Source organism: Mytilus galloprovincialis, chromosome 12 (genome assembly GCF_965363235.1).
Source record: "Mytilus galloprovincialis chromosome 12, xbMytGall1.hap1.1, whole genome shotgun sequence".
In the NCBI taxonomy this organism is placed as follows: domain Eukaryota; kingdom Metazoa; phylum Mollusca; class Bivalvia; order Mytilida; family Mytilidae; genus Mytilus; species Mytilus galloprovincialis.
Genome location: NC_134849.1, coordinates 64,891,810 through 64,911,045, shown reverse-complemented (window position 1 = coordinate 64,911,045; position 19,236 = coordinate 64,891,810). Strand labels below are relative to the sequence as shown.

Sequence of the window (19,236 nt, the reverse complement as noted above, 5' to 3'; positions counted from 1 at the left end):
ATATATAAAATATTTTTTCAGTTCTATTTTTCATAATAGAATAAACAAGACAAAGATTTCAAAACAATATTTTTTCATTTATTTAGACATTTCATCATTTTGTTTCAGTGAAAGGACTTTATTCTTTGACTGTAAATATTATTATACATTCCAAAATAAGATTAATCTTTATTGTCATATAAACAAATAAAAAACATGTATGTGACAAAATGAAAAAAAATAATATATATATGTATATATAAAAAATATATTAAAAAAAACTTGTATACATTTAAAACATTTTACTACCAAACAGCATTCATTGTAACATACACATAACTTTATATTTATATATGTATAATTTTAATCCCATAGGATTTTATTTTGTCCCATGGGATATTGAAAATCCCATGGGATAATGAAAATCCCATGGGATAATAAAAATCCCATGGGATTTTTTTTGTCCCATGGGACAACAAATATCCCATGGGACTACAAATATCCCATGGGACCAAAAAAAATCCCATGGGATAATGGTCAATCCCATGGGATTTTGCCCTGTCCCATGGGATATTGAAAATCCCATGTTTTTATAATTCAAATTGCAAAATAAATATGAAAGAAACAGTAGAAAACCAATGAAATTATTGAATCCCATGTAATTCCGCACATTTTGGTTATATACATGATATTGTAGCTTTTGTTTGAGGCGGCGGCGGATTTGCAAATGAGTGTTTTGCAAATTAAAAGTGTCCAGTGTTAAATGTTCAGTAGACATTGTTTTGGACCTTTTATAATAATGAAATACCTGCACCAATACATGTATCATTAATATATCTATGATATATTATTTCTCTGAGTTCATGAAAATACTTCTTTAAAATAAAATATCTATCATTCATTCACAATCATTCTGACTTATTCAAAATACATTTTCTCTCAGATTCAAACTAAAGGAATTATGTGCAAATATTAAAGACTTAGAAATATTAGTAACTGACCTGATTGATATGGAATAATGTCCAAAATATTAAACTGTATAACTATTTTAAATATGGCTGCTACATGTAAAGATTTCTCTCAAGGTATATCAAAAAGAGTGGCAAAAACTATGAACTCAATGACTGTGACCAATAGTAAGCAAGATAATATGACACATGACTGACTGACTAATGAACCAGAAAAATAGATTAGATCTGTACTAAGAAGAAATAAGAGAATAGAAGAATTGTTGAACTCTTTTAAATAAACATATAATAAAACTACTAATCTACCACATATATTTAACTTCCCTTTTTTTGTCATTATTTGTATATACCCTGTTACATAAAGTAAATGATGACTCTAAAATCAATCATGTAGTTAAGGTGTGATTGAGCCCCTGTATATCGCAAAATCCAAATTTCACCAAATGGTGATGAACCTGACAGAGGCGGAACCGACATAATAGGTAACAGGTAACAGTTTTTTTAGGTACAACGTATATCATCTGCAGCATGTAAATTAGAAATTTACCTAGCTTGTCCTTATTGCCGCTAGGTTTTTTTTTCTAAATAAAATGCCACGTCATTATGTACCAAAGAATCACAAAAGGCATTCCTGTGTCATTTTGGTCTCTTGTGGAGAGTTGTCTCATTGGAAATCATACCACATCTTTTTTAAATAGAAACAAACTATTGCATAATAACTTCCGTGTTCCTAACTTGATTTAAAGAAAAAAAATGGGTTGAACCTGGTTGAATGGCTAAGCAAACCTCCCACTTTATGACAATTAATCGCTAAAATGACAACACTACGTAACAGAAATACAGCACGGACATACGCAAGAACATTCAACACAGACAAACGCACACACAGATAATTATATAATAGCAAATCTCGAAACAACAACAAACACATTCCACCAACGACAAACACCACAGGATACCAAAAACAGTTACTCGGTAATATTTCGATATTTTGGTTATAACTTTTATTTATCACAGACAATTTTCCTTTTGTCTTATTTGGAGTTTCATATTTTTTTTTTGTAAATTATTTATGAAACGGGGCATGTGTGAAGGAAAACCAATGAGGAAAAATAAAGTACAGAAACATGGACGGATGATAGTATTAACTGAATATGTAAGTAAAAATTGAATACACCTTATAATAACACAACTGTTATGAAAAAGTTTGATTAGCAAATTGGGACGTATCAAAAAATAAATTAACAATAAGTTCACTATTCAATATTACTAATTTCAAACATATTACTCGATTCTTAGTTGCTTGTTGATAAAAGTCACGATTGATAGCCTTCGTCATCGAAAACCTTTTAAAATCCCATTAAAAGAGCATTTGCATTATTGACGTTTCTGGATACATGCACTTATCGACGTATACGTATTGGGTAGATTTGTATAAGATAATGACTTAGCCCCGACCTAATTTAAAACTAAATCTAAATTAAATGCATTTTAAAATATCTAAATAGGGACCAACTTGACTAAATTTACCATAGTAGTCTTAGCATCATAATAACTAAACAATAGCTAGTTTCATATGACTCTTTGCTATGCTGAAGAAGAAAATTCATGCTAAAAACATCATTTGTATTTCGTTGTTCGTGTACAGAACTTTATACGTACACTTAACTTTTGCTATAAAACATTTTGCCATCAATGGCAATGCTTGTTCGTTTTACAAGCGGCGAAAAAAATCTCGAGTGTATGGTAAATATATAAGAAATTGGACTTGTTCAGCCTCATCTTTTTTTAGTAAAACTGCAAATACTTGAACAAAAATTCAAAATCATTCAAGACTATACGTTGTCTGGGACCAAATAGATATTGTGTACATTAGATTAACCATTCATAGATATACTTCAATATATATGTATAAGGTAAATATTGAAACATTAACATACAAAATTAACATTTCATTTAAAATTGACAAGCAACAGAAGTTTAAATTGAAAATAAAAGAATCTCCAAATTTTCGATTTTGATCAAACTGACTATTCAAAAGTCAGTCTCATCACGACAAAAATATAGTTTTCTTTTCCACCACCTTTGATCGACATATTGGACATTTATGCATTACATTAGCACAATCTGAGCAGCACACAAGATGTCCACATGGCAGAAATACTTCAGAAGCGTCAAATTCAAGGCATACTTTGCAAAGTCTCTGATGTCGTAAATTGTTGTTTTCTGTGATCAGCTTCTCAAGATCTAAAATACATAGAAGATCAATAATAATTATATTACATTAATCATAACTTGTTTTAAAAAATCGATCGATGAACAATATTATATGTTTTCCAATTGATACTATATTCCCGAGCTTCCTACCATATTTCCTTGATAGAGGACTGCTGCTCACAAGCAAGCTATTAATCCATGAGTTCCAAGAGGTGAAGTTATAAAAGAGGGACGAAATATACCAAAGGGACAGTCAAACTCATTAATCTAAAACAAACTGGCAATGCCATGGCTAAAAATGAAAATGACAAACAGACAAACAATATTACAAATGACACAACATAGAAAACTAAAGAATAAACAACACGAACCCCACCAAAAACTAGGGGTGATCTCAGGTGCTCCGGAAGGGTAAGTAGATCCTGCTCCACATGTGGCACCCGTCGTGTTGCTAATGTGATAACAAATCCGTTAAATAGTCTTATTCGGTAGGTCACATTCATGAAAGGGAAGGGGATTGTAGGTACGACGTAAGGAACATATCCGATATCATTTGTGAAACGGTTATTCCATAACGGTCAACCAACTCGTGATGGCGTCCGTAAAATTTACGAGGGGATGATTTCAACTTCACCATTTGAAACTCTTGATTTAATAGCTACCTTGTGAGCAGCAACCCTCTATCAAGAAAATCATGATAGGAAATGCAAGCACGGGAATTTCGTATCAATTGGGAGATATATACCCCGTATGCAGGTGCTGCTGGAATGTTGCTACTTAGAAATGGAAAGTTCACAATTGGAAAGCTGAAATCATCTCTTTTGTCGTAAAGTTTTGTTTTCAACCGACCCTCATTGTCAATTTCTAGATGTAAGTCAAGATATGAAGCCGACTTAACTGTATTTGTAGTATCCTTTATCTCTAGTTCGATGGGATAGATGCGTTCCACATAGTCACCAAATTTTGAATTATTTAGTGAAAGAACATCATCTATATAGCGGAAAGTAGAGTTAAAAGATTTTGCTAACTTCTTATCTTTCTCCCTAAGAAGTTCCATGTACATTTTACGAACGTTATCACGAGTTGGTTGACCGTTATGAAATATTCGTATCACAGATGATATCGGATATGTTCATAAATTCGTCACTACAATCCGGTTCCCTTTTCACGAACTAGACCTATCGAATTAGACTATTTACCGGGTTTGTGACAACGTCATCAACGCGGCGGGTTCTATATGTGGAGCAAGATCTGATTACCCTTTCCGGAGCTCCTAAGATCACCCCATTTTTTTATTAGGATCGTTTTGCCTAGTCTTCAGTTTTGTGTTTTGTGTAAGATAATTTTTCTTTTTGCTTTTTTTTTGTCTGCTATGGTGTTAATTTAGTTTCTATCTGTGAGTTTGAATGTCCATCTGGTATCGTATGTCCCTCTTTCACACGGGCTGTAAAACGCTCTCACAGAAATACATGAGATATATTTAAAGTCTTATGCTACCACTGACTGAGGTATACCAAAGGTATAATCATGTAATACGTAGCTCACATGTTCATGAGTTGTAAGTTGGTTGGATAACAAATTTCATATATCATATCCTGCATTCGTTGTTGTCCTTTTTTATAGTTTAGTACATAACGTATATTTTTATAATTTTTATCGTTCTAGCATTTGTCAAACACCTTTAATTAAGATAATGATAAATCATGATAAAAATTAAAATACTGTTTAACGCTGCTTGTAATATAATAAAAAGGTATTCAATCAAATTAATTTATTTGGAATAACATACTGTAATGTGTAATACTGTTTGATCCATTTCTTTATACAAAAGGGAAATGGTTTAACATTTTCCACGGTTTCTTTATTCTTTATAAACAAAATTGAAAACAATTCTTATCGGCTACAGCAAAACAACTGTGAACATTTGAAAAACAAATAGGAGTTGAACATTCCAAAGAATTATATTATGAGCCAATAAGGTTATTAAACGATGTACAGAAGCTGCCGGAATAGACATGTATTTTAAATATATTTGTTGTTTATGGCATATAGCAAACCATAATGATAAGAACCGGTATAATTCTTTTTAGAAGCCACTGCGCATGCACCAAGAACATTAAAACAAAAATCCGCCAGGATGGAACTAACCTTGGACAGCTGTTCTTGATCACCCCATTCTATTGTTCTATTTTTTAAAAGGATTTGGTGATTTTCTTCCAAATTTGGATCTCCACTGCGTGCTAAAATAGTAAAGTCGTATTATTTGATCAATAACACGAGTGCATTCTTTATGTATCAAAAAATAACTCATAAGCTCCATGCGTTTGAATCGCTTGTCTTGTCGACCCCAGGAACTCTCTACCTAAACATTATAAAACCAGTAATGTATGAAACCGTGGAAACAGTAGGAGTTGCTTGATCAAAAGGGATTTAACCAATAGCCAAATTCTTTTTGTATCAATGTAATATAGCTATTGGTAAAAATCAAACAAGAAAACTCACAAGGTTGTTTTTTTTTAAAAGCAGTATGTACTTTGCTTAATTATTACGAACGAACTTTACGTATACATGGATTTAAATCAAGTAAGAATAGACACATCAATGTACCAAGTAAACCAAATAGGGTAAAATATATTGAATGAAAAAGATATATCGAATCGAGCATGGAAAGAGCGTATACTGCTTTGTATTTCAAAGTCGAAAATTAAACACAATTTCTAACTTTTAAATCGGACGACTATACTGATATATAAAGAAACAAAATTCAAAATCATTTACCTAGTCATATGAGCCACCAACACGTCATATCGATCTACTAATTTGTTAAATAACACCTATTCTACGTAAGATTATCCATCGGGTCATCAAACAAATCAGTGTGTGCTAGTTTGCTTTGAATGCATCAAATAACATGAAAATTGATTTGGGAATATGACAAAGAGACAATTCGACCAAAGATCAGACAACATCCGGCGTCTTCAACGCAGCGAAAACATTCCGCAACCGCATAGGGTCCTCAACTGGACGCTACATTAAATTTTGTAATAATTCAGTGAAAATGGACGTCACACTAAATTTTAAGAGAAACAAATGGGCTGAAATTTAAAACAAAAACAACATACAATACTAATAAAGGCCAGAGGCTCCTGACTTGGTACAGGCACAAAAATGTGGCGGGGGTTACACAGGTTTCGTGAGATCTCAACCCTCTCCCTATATCTCTAACCAATGTAAAATAAAGAAACACATAACAATACGCTTAAAAAACTCAGTTTAAAAGAAGTCCAAGTTCGATGCCAGGAGAGGTAAAAATAGAAACTAAGCACAAAATGACGTTGATATATATATGAACAAATCACTACAAGCATAAACTGACATGCCAACTCCAGACCTCAATTAAACTGATTGAAAGATTAGTTCTTCATCCTATGAAAATCAAGTACAACCTTCCCGTTAGGGGTTTAGTATCATACAACCATAAATTATACAAAAAATATCACTTGTACCATGCCAACAACTGGTTTTAGAATACATGTGTTCATTTCCGAAGCAAAGACCTTATGAGTGAATCAATATTAAGAGCAATATATGCAATCATTAATGACCTGGCAACAGTATCGTATTCCTTCCGAATTAGTCTGTTCAAAGCTTCGGTTAGCTTTTGAGGTGAATGCCGACATTTTTGTGCTTTGTAAAGCATATAACCATAAGATATCGGATGTGAAATACCTGAATGTCTGCATGTTGATGTCCATGGACTGATAATAAAATTTAGTAAATATTTTGACTAATTTGTGATCGTAAACCCTGTTGTAATATTTTTCTCAGTAATACAGAGATTTCTTTCGTTGAAATAAAATACGTTGCTACGTTGTTTCGATGGTTCGTTGCTGATTTAAGTCATACATGTAACTCATAACAATACAGAAACAGGTCCGCAATAATTGAGACACAATTTTTCCCAATGGAAATTCACACAGCCTTACAATAAAGGAATCTCCATAGCGACCAAAAAATCGTATCTACTTAAAAGTAAAAAGGCAGATCCATTTGACATAGGTTTTTTTTGTTTGATGTTACTAAAAGAATACATAAAAGAGTTGGAACATTTGTATTCACATTCCGACTTTTTAAATACCGTTTTAATCAGATGTGCGAACTTTTTATTAATAAGAATATGAGGCAAAGTGGTATATAGGGTAGACAAATCAAAACTTGGATTTGAAATCATTAACAGAAGCATGCATTTTTTTCCAGTACAAATGTACTCCCAACGAATTTATGACACTCCAAAAGTAATTAATTCTCCTTTTTTCAAAAGCCTTAGTTGAACAATTTATTACAAAGTTTTTCGATTGTACAAAGTGCACTAGATAGAATAATAGATAGTTTAGTAGTGGAATCATGGCTTGCAGACGAAAGAAATCTATATTTGTAAGGAATTTTGTGAAGCCTCAGAAGCTTCTGGTTGTGGATTAACATGATTATTTAAGAATAAAAAGTTTTGTATGCATTGTTCTTATACAACTCTCCTATGCTAGAATTGAGCTAGGATTCTATTAGCCAGACATTGTCATTGGTTGCTCTCTTTCATATTTTTTTAAAAGTTGAATTGTGATGTTCTTTTACATTTTGATATACTGAGAGTCTTTTGTTGCTGATTAAATGGTATGCACTTTCGATCAATATATCGCCAGTTGTCCCGTTGTCATATGTATTTATTAATGAAAAATGTGAAATGCGATACGAAACATCAAAAGTTTTTCAAATAAGAAATCTTAAAATGACGTCTATTTTAACTGATGGCAAAGGGTTTGTTCCGCAGTTTAATAATTAATTTGAACTAAACACATTACCCCCAGAAACCTTAAGGAATGTGTTACTTATATAGTAGTGTGTACGGTTGATGACTTCCAAAACATATCTGATTATCAAAATACCTTTATCATTGCTGCTACTCGCCTTGCATTCCTCAAGTTGACTTGCACTCCCAACTCTTTTTTGTCCCTGAATATTGTATTTTATATATTTGATTTGAGTTATTGAATAATTTTTAGCATGATATCCTTATAATAATACAGTTGGTTTAAGTCAAAATAAATTATAGAATTAAAACGCCTGCGATATAACACAAACATTACACTGTTTTTAAATCTTTTAAAATAGAATGTAACTTCTTTTTTATCATTGACTATTATTGTAAGTTGCTGATAATGAAAAAAGAATAACATATTATGATTTTAATAACTCACTGTTGACTTAACTGTAATGTTTTAATATCACTTTCATATGTATTTGTGTTTTTGAAACCTGTTATTATTAACAACCTTTATATCTCAAGCATCGATTACAAGTGATCATATGTGTCACAGCGAGCCGCACGCTTTCAACAAGCATGACCGATCAAGAAAATATATAATTGGAATTCTAACAGACTCGTTGGACAGGCTTCAAATTAAGTGGTTCCGACGGGAAATGGTAGTCTACCAATAAGCAGCCAAAATACAGAAATGATACCTACTATGTTATCATGTTCCTCTTTAAAGGGAATTGTCCGATAACTCTGCAATAAGTGTTGACAAAACGGCGACCATCTTTTGTGTTCTGCCCAGGGATCACAATCATTGAACCAATTTTGTAATCGGAGGCCACAGTGGAAACAACGGGTGAAATCACTGTACCCAACGTAAAAAAATCCAGTAGATACCATAGAACGAGTTATGTTTCGTAAATTTTTCGGCCACGTTTGAAACGTACAGTTTCGAATATTATTCGAGCTATAATTCGGAAATTGAGGAATATTAGTATTACTACTATTAGAAATGTCAAATATATTTTCAAATATACCCAGAGTTGTTTTTATCACACTATTTCTACCTTTTGGCGCATATGCTTCTATTCGTAGGATTCCTGGCGCAATTGGCTCAAACTGTATAATATGTGCACAAGAAGGAGAAAGATTTTTATGTATAACATTTGGAATATCGCCTGATTTCCAATTCTTGACAATTAACCCACAAGAAAAACATTTTGTTTCAGCATTTTGACCTGTGTAGATGAATCCTGATTTAGCTAACACGAGACAACTAATGTCTACGTCTCGGGGGAAAGAGTTGAAAGACGCACATCTCCATAGTTCATCTTGGATATTAGTCATCCTATTTTGATATCCAATTTTCAACACAATTACGCTTTCCGACTTATATTACACTGTTCAAACGGCTAGATACTAATAACAGTTGTCTTGAAACATGTTAAAACCTGCAATGAAAATATTTTTTAGTATTTATAAGCAGTATATTTAGTTTTATAAAATAATGTATGATTAACTCATAAATAACACTGCACGGCATGAATACTTCCGGTAATACAGAAACCCACATTCGATTATGCAATAACAAAGATGTTTACATAACGGGTAAAATCACTGTACGAATACAGATGCAAAAAGGTGATGTAAAATAGACTCATCCATATACAAGGTACTAACTGTCGATATCTTTTCAAAATAAATACCCGAACTAACTGGTAACACAAATTTGCCTCGGAACAAAACGTAAAAACATTTACAAGTATTGAAGCCATATTTAGATTTTGAATATCATTTTTCATATCTTAATTTCTTAAATGACATATGCTTTTGTAAATTATTTTCAAGTTGTTCTTTAGTTTTGATTTGTATATCAAAATCTTGTTGACGTCGTTTAACACTTCCTTTATTTTTTCGACAATTTTTCAATCATAATGTTTCTAGTCGAAATAGTTATCAAAGGTACCAGGATTATATTTAGTACGTCTACATAAGACTCATCAGTGACGCTTATATCAAAATATTTTTAAAGCCAAACAAGTACAAGGCTGAAGAGCAGTGAGGATCCAAAATTTAAAAAAAACTTTGCCAACTACGGCTTAAGTATATCTATGCCTTGTATAAGAAAATCCTTAGTTTTTCATACATTTCAAAGTTATGTTAACAGGAAATTTTTATAATAATGATCACATTATTGATATTCATGTCAACACCGAAGTGTTGACTACTGGGCTTGTGATACCCTCGGGGACGTAACATCCACCAGCATTGTAATCGTCCAAGTGGTGTAAATAGTTATCAAATGTACCAGGATAATAAATTAGTACGTCGGACGCGCGTTTCGTCTACTTAAGACTCATCAGTGATGCCCATATGAATTTTTTTTTAAAACAAACAAGTACACAGTTGAGGATCCATAATTCCAAAAAGTTTGCCAAATACGGCTAAGGTTAATCTATGCCTGCGATAAGAAATATCTTAGTTTTTCAAAACATTCAAAGCTATGTAAACAGGAAATTTATAATAATGATCACATTATTGATATTCATGTCAACAACGAAGTGTTGACTATTGGGCTAGTGATACCCTCGGGGACGAAACACCCACTTGATTTATTTAATTTCCATCTTGTTCTATCGGCCGTTTGAATTTGCGCATGCTTCATTTTAAGTTTTACGGATTCAGGGGGGAGCTTGGGGGGCCCGGGCCCCTTTTGTGGGAAAACTATTGTTGATACTATGACGCTTGACTTGAGTCCCCTCCCGTATGTCAGTCAGCGGGTTCCCCTTATGCAAAGTTATGGATCCGCAACCGAGTCCCCCTTCCAAAAATGAATCAGTAATTAAAGTAGAAAAATGCAGACATGTTCAGCGTGCAATTAAAAAAATAAATCGAAAAAAAATAAGAAACAATCTTGCGGTTTCTTTTTTACTTATTCTGAACAAATGAAAATTCTTATTAAATATATTTTTTAAAATGAAAAATTATAGGACAAACAATCAATATTATACGACTGATTTAAATGAGTTGTAAAAACTTTTAAATAATTAGGTAAATAATATAATAGTGTATCGCTTGCTTACCTAACAGTGTCTTTTGATCATTTAATCGAGTCGAATGACGTTTAAAACCGACTATCTATTTTTAGAAAAAAATATATATATATATTCAGAAAGATTCATCATAATCAGATGACCTGCGTAGAAGTTTTTATGTTGGAAATTGAAATGTACATTGAAATGATTTCGATTGTTAATCAATATTATCATGGTTTACAAACAACGACTTACGTGGTTGTGTTTCATCTTTATGTTAACTGATTGGTAATTGATAGAATAGAATAGAAATTTCAGGATATAAAAAGAAAGGATTTGAAACAAATAGGATAGAATACATTAAGGATCATATAATAACATGAATGATAAAAAAGAATATTTTTGTTTCTACAAATATTGGCACACAAGGGGCAATAATGACAATAACATGAATAACAATACAAGCACAAAGGGTATCAAATACTTAATTCATAGATCAGAGGCGGATTTAGGGGGGGGGCAGCCCCCCCCCCCCTTTTTGGGGAAAAAATTGGTTGCTTATATAAGGAATCACTGAAGCGTGACTGGAGCGGGCCCCCTCTTAGGTCAGTCAGTGGGCCCCCACTTATGAAAATTTCTGGATCCGCCACTGTAGATTACAAATGAAACAAATTGAAAAATTTAAATAGTACAACTTTATATGTATATTATTAATTATGTACACTGTGTCTATTATATAATAATGTTCTAGCACACGTACAGATGATTTAATAAATGTGTTTAAATGGGAAGAGTACACTCCACCCCTCCTCTTATCCAACACCTCCATCACCCATGATTAGAAACACTGCTATTTATTTGCAAAAAAAATCCCGCTTCCGCCCCTGCTTTATATTATTTGATACATATTTTGATTATCGCATTAATATTTAATTTATCATTATTATTATTAACGTAACCTGTAGGTCAACTGATCCTCTCAACACTTGGGGTAAGAAATGCCCAAAAAGGAAGAGAATGTCCAATCGAAATAGCTAGTTATAATAGTAGGTTACCAGCTGTCCTTTTTTTACCATTCCAAACAAATAGTAAATGATAAAAGGCAAATGTATATTTTAGGCAGAAGATAATCAAATTCAATAGATAATGTCAGTTTGCTCGCGTATCTATAATACTAAAATTACGAGGTCCAATTTGTCAGCCGTCATCACGTAAAAACGACGAATCACAGAATTCAACTTTATATATAACTAATATAGTACAAAGGTGTAGATTAAAAATTACACCACTCCAGGCCCTTTTGTTTTCCACGTAATTAATATTGCCAATAATTAAGAAGTTCCGGGTCGAGTCCGCTACCGATACCAATAGTATATTCACTTATTACATATTACCTTATCTGTACGTTCCGCATCTGACAGGCGCACCACCAAACGTTGTATTCAGGATTAATATGCTATATACACGGGTCATAACCACAGGGTTGACACTACTAAATTGTCAAATTGTTACCTATTGTAGTATTTTAATCAGTAAGACTTTCTACGATAGATAACAATACAAATACTAATAATCTGGACTTAAAATTAGGAGATAACTGTATTGTATTTTAAGCTCCGACGGCATCAATTGGGGATTTGATGGTCGCAAATTAAGTTTACTGGCAACGCGTTAGCGGAGACAGTAAACGGGTATTTGCGACCATCAAATCCCCAATTGATGCCGTCGGAGCTTAAAATACAATATTGTTATCTCCATTCTAATGAAACTGAAAGAAAACAACGTTAAAACCTGTATTCAAAATCTGTCATATGCCGTCTGCGCTTGCGCGTACGTCCCATAGCATCAAATTGTCAATTGATGCCATGTAAGAAAGTGACGTTATCCAATCAAAATGAACGTTACAAACGTTGTTGCATTAGAATGAGGCGTATATGTAAGGAACAGTTTTCAATTTGTTAGTGGGCATGACGTAAAACAGCGAAGCAAAGAATTCAACTTTATTTATAACTTATATAGGACAATGCTGTTGATTAAAAAATACTCCATTCCAGGACCTTTTGTTTTCCAAATAATTAATATTATTGTTTCAGTTCGACGGGTTCAAACAGAAAGACTTGAAAGCAGAGAAAAACTGTGTATCTTATAATCGGCATGACTTTATCAGATGACAATACTAATACTAAAATAAGGCTTGCACATAGTTATATACTTTAATTCAGTCACGGACCCGTGATATCACGGGTGTGTTCTAGTTTCATCTAAAATTTACAATTAGTGTTAGACTCTTTCAACTCATCATATATTTTATTGTATAGTTGGTTGTCTTTCTTTTGTCGTTATTTCTTAGATCTATTGTCTTTTTTTTACCGAATTTTTAATTGCATATTGTAATAATTAATTAACTTTAGTTGTATCAATATGCATGTGGCCAAAATAGTGTATTTGCTGCCAGTATAGCTTTGAGATATCTAAAGCTGTTAAGCACGATCGGAGTCTGCTAGATGTAGGGGCAGAAATAGTAGGGTTAGATGACTTCACTTTTCCTGTCCCAGACACGCACACACATATTTTGGCCGAAAATATTGTGTATATATGTTCTTATTTTGCCTGCTTGCCCCACCATTACACTGGAATCTCGCCGTCCATTCTATCCGTTTTAGAAATCTACATAGACCGTGAAAGCTTAAGAATATTTTTTTGAATATTTATCTGCAATAAAGGAGCAACCATATAACTTCAAGGAGTGGGGGTATGGTTTTTTGTCTGAATTAAAATTATTTTCGAGGATATTAATAATGTTTTTAATTAAACACTATTAGGTATGGATTTTTTGTGTCGTCTGCTTGACTAGAATATTGTTTTCATCAAATTTGATATCACAGTAGGAAAAATACAATAACCCCACAATTTTGAAATTAAAGGGTTGGTCCATAACGGTCAGATAAGTTGTTTTATTTGTTCTTGTTGTTTGCTTTTCGAAACATTTTTGTTTAGAAATTTGATTCCTTGCCAAATATTTGTCAAATCCAGGATTTTGAAAAATATATGATCAAAATAAATTGAACAAAATTAAGACAAATCAGAGGAACAAAATGAATGGTTGAGAACAAAAAATGTTTACAACTTAAATTCAAAACCGTTTTGATTTTGAATGGAATAGCGGACATCCGGGTGTCGTCCCAATTATCCAACTTTTTGAAAACATGTTCTAACCGTCTATGTTATTATAACTCATAACCATATATTGCATCAGTTTGGGTTTAATTTTAACTTACCTTTGACAAACTTAGTATGTATATCGATATATGTCGTTTAATAATGTTTCTACATTTATAGATTGTTAACGTAGAATTTCTTTTTTCGGATGACTTATAAATAGATTAGGGTTTTCTTGGTTTAATGTGGGATAAACGTTACATTATGCAACACTTAATTATAATATGTACACATTATAAAGGTGTGCATGTACTTTTCTGAAGCTTTGTCGTTTTGATGAATTCTTGTTCGTCGATGTGTTTTTTAAGGTAGCGTAAATAACGTAAAGTCCATGGCACTAAGAAAACAAACCATAACAAAAAGTTTTAAATAAAATTACAATGTAATTTGTTAAAAAAAGAATATCAGTTTAACCTGATAAATCAGCTAAATCAAAGGTACCAGGATTATAACTTTTTACACCACACGTTCGATTCGTCTACATAAGACTCATCGGTGACGCCCAGATTAAAATAGTCATAAAGCCAAACAAGTACAAAGTGGAAGAGCATGTTTTGCCAAATAGGACTAAGGTTATCTATTCCTGGGATAAGAAAATCATTAGGTTTTCTAAAATTCAAAGTTTTGTAACAGGAAATTTATAAAAATGACCATATCATTGATATTCATGTCAACACCGACGTGCTGACTAGTGGGCCTGTGATACCCTCGGGGACAAAACATCCACCATCAATGGCATCGACCAAGTGGTGAAAATTTACTGCTACTGAAAATAATCCTTTTACCTCTCTAACACAATATAACTGTCCTCTCGTTCTATAAGAACTCCTCTGATCTCTCTTGTACCCCCTTATATATAACTAATTACAGGCGTTACCCTGGCGGTTCCAAATATGGGGAACCTTGTGGTTTTTAAGTTGTACTGGGCTGTAAAATAAAATTATTTAGACACATTTCAAACAAACAAAATAGCGGGCGGTACCCTATAGAAATGTTGTCTATATTGAAATGTAATATAACCCAAACGTATTAAAAAGAAAGACATCTTACATAAAAATAAATTGAACTGTAAAAACTAAAATCACTACAGTTCCTTTTTAAATTCTGTAAAAACAAAAAAGTGTAATGAAACCAAATATGTAAGATCAAAGTTCAATTATTTAGGTAAATTAAGTCGTATCTGAAAAAAATGCTCGGTCTTTTTCTGAAATAAGTTCTATCAACACTTTGAATTTTTCATATACAAACTGCAAGATGAATGGGACATAATTTCTTTAAACTGTCAGGAACGTCTTTACATCTCCGGGAAATCCAATAAATTCAAACGTTGAATTAAACACATTAAGAAAACACAAACACAAACACAAAATTGTATTTACAAAATTCCTAACAACCGAAACTGTCCTGATACAACAAGGTCAATAGTTCCGTTCTCTATCAATCACACCAACAATTTTGCCGGTAAATTTTGCGAGTTATTTGCGACTAAAATTAATGACAAGGGGAGATATCTAAAAAAAAATTTATTGTATTATTAATATTAACTATCTCTTATTTATATCAAATACACATTTGTTGACATTTATAATCATACAAACTTCGTAAAATGCAAATTATAAGGTGCGTGATATTGCAATAAGTGCGATATAATTTCGTTGTTCAGTCCAAACTATATATCAGTGTACAATAAAAGTTTTTGTTTGTCACCATATACTGTTTCTATATCGATAAACCTCAGGATCATAATCTACATTTCATATAATAATAGATATTAAAAAATTAAAAATATTTTATAAACTTATCTTAGAATGCATATAATGTATTTATGTGCTTTTACCTGGTTTGCTTACTATTTTCAACACTCAACTTTTGTCAAGAAATGTGCATATTTATATAAATCACTATTCACGACGCTCGTAGATATAGAGAAATACGATTCATCTGACTAGTTTTCTTTTTTTTTGAAAATTTCTACTATTTTTAACTCTGATGAATTAGCGTTTTGGCTATCGAAAATTGCTAGTAAATACTTGACTTATAAATTTTGTTGTTGACTGATTCATCATTTCAGATGTACTTAAAATGTACCGACTGATGAAAACACTGAAAATTATAGGGGTGGTCGACACATAGATACATTGTATGAATGATGTTAAATGATTGTCAAACGCCTACAAATATTCTACAAGGATATAGAAACGAATTGAATCAAACAACTAAAACACAAAATAAATTTGATGGTTTTTAAATAGCTGAATGAAAATTAAATGAACGAGTTCACGAGGGTCTAGAGGGGTTTCTTTCATTTCTATCGTCTTTAATGTTATAGGTAGTTTGTCTCCATTATAAACTGTTTTCTCATCATTCTCTTTTCTTCATATACATTGTATTAACTGCCTCATCTTTTTTTTTTAAAGAAATATTTTTCTATATTATTTATTTTTGTATCCAATTTTCTGTACATTTGGCTCATTTTCGCTATTTTGCTTATCCTCTTTATGAACACTATCATGGAGAACAAAACAAAGTATTCCGGTATGGTAAATTGTATTTATAGAAAATGGTATCAGGTCACATTATAATGCAGCAATAGTATATATTCCCTATAAGTATGACACATCTGAAGGTCTGAATGATAAAGCTTTCTGATCAGTCTATGTTATTGTTACCTAATTCGTAGTTATGGCAAACAATGGTGCCAAAATTATTTCGCACATTGACAATAAAAAAAAAGAAAACGAACCACGTTGCCACATTGTAGGAAGATAAGTGTTGGTTTTCAATCAAAATGTCGACACCAGATATCAGTAAATAAAGGCAACAGTAGTATACCGTTGTTCAAAACTTGTAAATCTATGGACAAAAAAAAAATTGGGGTAACAAACTAAAACTGAGGGAAATGCATTAAATATAAGAGGAGAACAACGACAACATATTAAAATGTAACACACACAGAAACGAACTAAGCATTAGACAAAATCCGATGAGAATATTGCCCGAAATATGACAAGTTTCTTAATAATGTATTCACACGATTGCTTGATTCGTTGTTGTTTGCTAACGTCCAATAGCAATGCATGCACATGTAGAGAACACACTGACAATAAAACAATTAGTCTAGTGAAAGGATTCGACAGGGATGAAGGGCGGAAAGAATACAGAATGCAACTAAAAGGAAAATATATCTATTTAAGCGAGTGACTCTTGCTTAAATAAATTGTGATGTACAGTTTACATGCGGAAATTAGATAATACATGTTAATGTATACAATAAAAATGAAAATTCTTTTATTTCTGGAAATTAAATATAAACAGATTTCACAGATAGTTCAAAAGAACAACACATGGTTTATTTGAGGTAACATGTTGTATTGAATAAAGGAAAATAATAAACAATCGTATCAAATATGTACTGGTGATAACAAAAATAAATATCAGTACTAAATATATTATGAAATATATATCAACTATGTTCATTTTTGTACTAAAGATTATAAAAATTATATATGAAAAATGTACTAACGATAATAGCAATTCTATACATGGGAAGAACAAACCATTTGCGAAAGCAAATTTACAGATCTAACATTGTTGGGTTGATGTTTAGACTACAGATCTAACATTGTTGGGTTGATGTTTAGACGAGTTGTATATACATAATGTACACATCCATGTATCACCATCATTGGTGGTGATCCGACGGATAAATCTGTTGTAGAGTTGTAACTGACCCAGACGTACTTATAAATATAATTATTTTTTTTTACTGTATCTTGCAATAATTTGTAGGATCCGTTACTATAGATAATTGAAATGATCTGTAACAACACCATCTCCATGCCTTATATATCATGTACTGTAGTACGCCGCTAGATTAAAACTGACGAGGAAAGGTAACACACGGCCACTGAAAGCTTTATTTTGAAGCCCAGGTGGTCGTGTGGTTTAGGGGGACGGCTGCAGTGCAGGCGATTTGGTGTCACGATATCTCAGTAGCATGGGTTCGAATCCCAGCGAGGGAAGAACAAAAAATTTGCTTTCGCAGATTTGTTGTTCTTCCCTCGCCGGGATTCGAACCCATGCTACTGTGATATCGTGACACCAATATATATATATACAACTTGTCTAAAAATCAACCCAACAATGTAGGATCTTTAAAATTGCTTTTGCAAATTTGTTGTTCTTCCCTCGCCGGGATTCGAACCCATGCTACTGTGATATCGTGACAGCAAATCGCCTGCACTGCAGCCGTCCCGCTAGACCACAGTTTATTGTAGGAACTTTAAATTGAATAAAATGTCCGCCCATAAAATATTAATATGTATTAGTAGGTCGATAGGATGATGCGCTGAACATTTAGACTTACCCGAATAAGAAGTACTAACAAAGCGGCAGAAAATTAATATATAAAGCAACCTACGGAACCCTTGTGAATAATTCCAAGGGTTATTTTAAATACAGCCAAATACTTTCTCCGCGTTTGCAATGGTTGAGCGTGTTATGCCGGACGGAATAAATCCAGGGATGTTCATAAATATCTAAGTTAAGCCTTATGGTTAATATAATAAAAATTTGAGTCTTTTAAATAATTATTTTATTAACAATAAAATAGTAAAATATGGTGAACACAGTTGCAAATCTAGTTTACTAAAATAACATCATAAAGAGCAATAACATATCATTAACAATTGTTGAACCATTGGATAACAATAAAAATATACTGAGAGAAATTAAAATATCAACAGATATAAATATAAAACAATGGTAAAAGAAAATATTATTAAAACAATTAGCACGTGCACTTTTCTCGTGGAGTTATGCAAAGTGACCATGTATAAAGTGAATCACTAGTTATGAAAATACAAAAACATAATTGTTTATTCTACCCGAGTTATAAACAACAAAAGTAACAAAAGTCATTAAATAATTACATTATGAAATATCAAAATAGTTATGCTCTAGCAATGTAAGTAAAAAAACAACCTTAGAAATTAACAATAAAATTGAT

General features: G+C 32.2%; 1 protein-coding gene and 1 long non-coding RNA gene across 2 annotated transcripts in view; one reads left to right on the top strand and one right to left on the bottom strand.

Moving 5' to 3' along the window:
• LOC143054573 (uncharacterized) overlaps positions 1–19,236 on the top strand; it is a 422,571-nt gene that overhangs the window by 205,183 nt on the left and 198,152 nt on the right. The window lies entirely within an intron of this gene.
• On the bottom strand, positions 2,854–9,394 carry LOC143053413 (uncharacterized). The gene is made up of 4 exons (XR_012971330.1): positions 8,686–9,394; positions 8,105–8,171; positions 5,313–5,404; positions 2,854–3,194 (listed from the first exon to the last, which is right to left on the bottom strand). It is a non-coding gene; the product is annotated as an uncharacterized LOC143053413 (long non-coding RNA).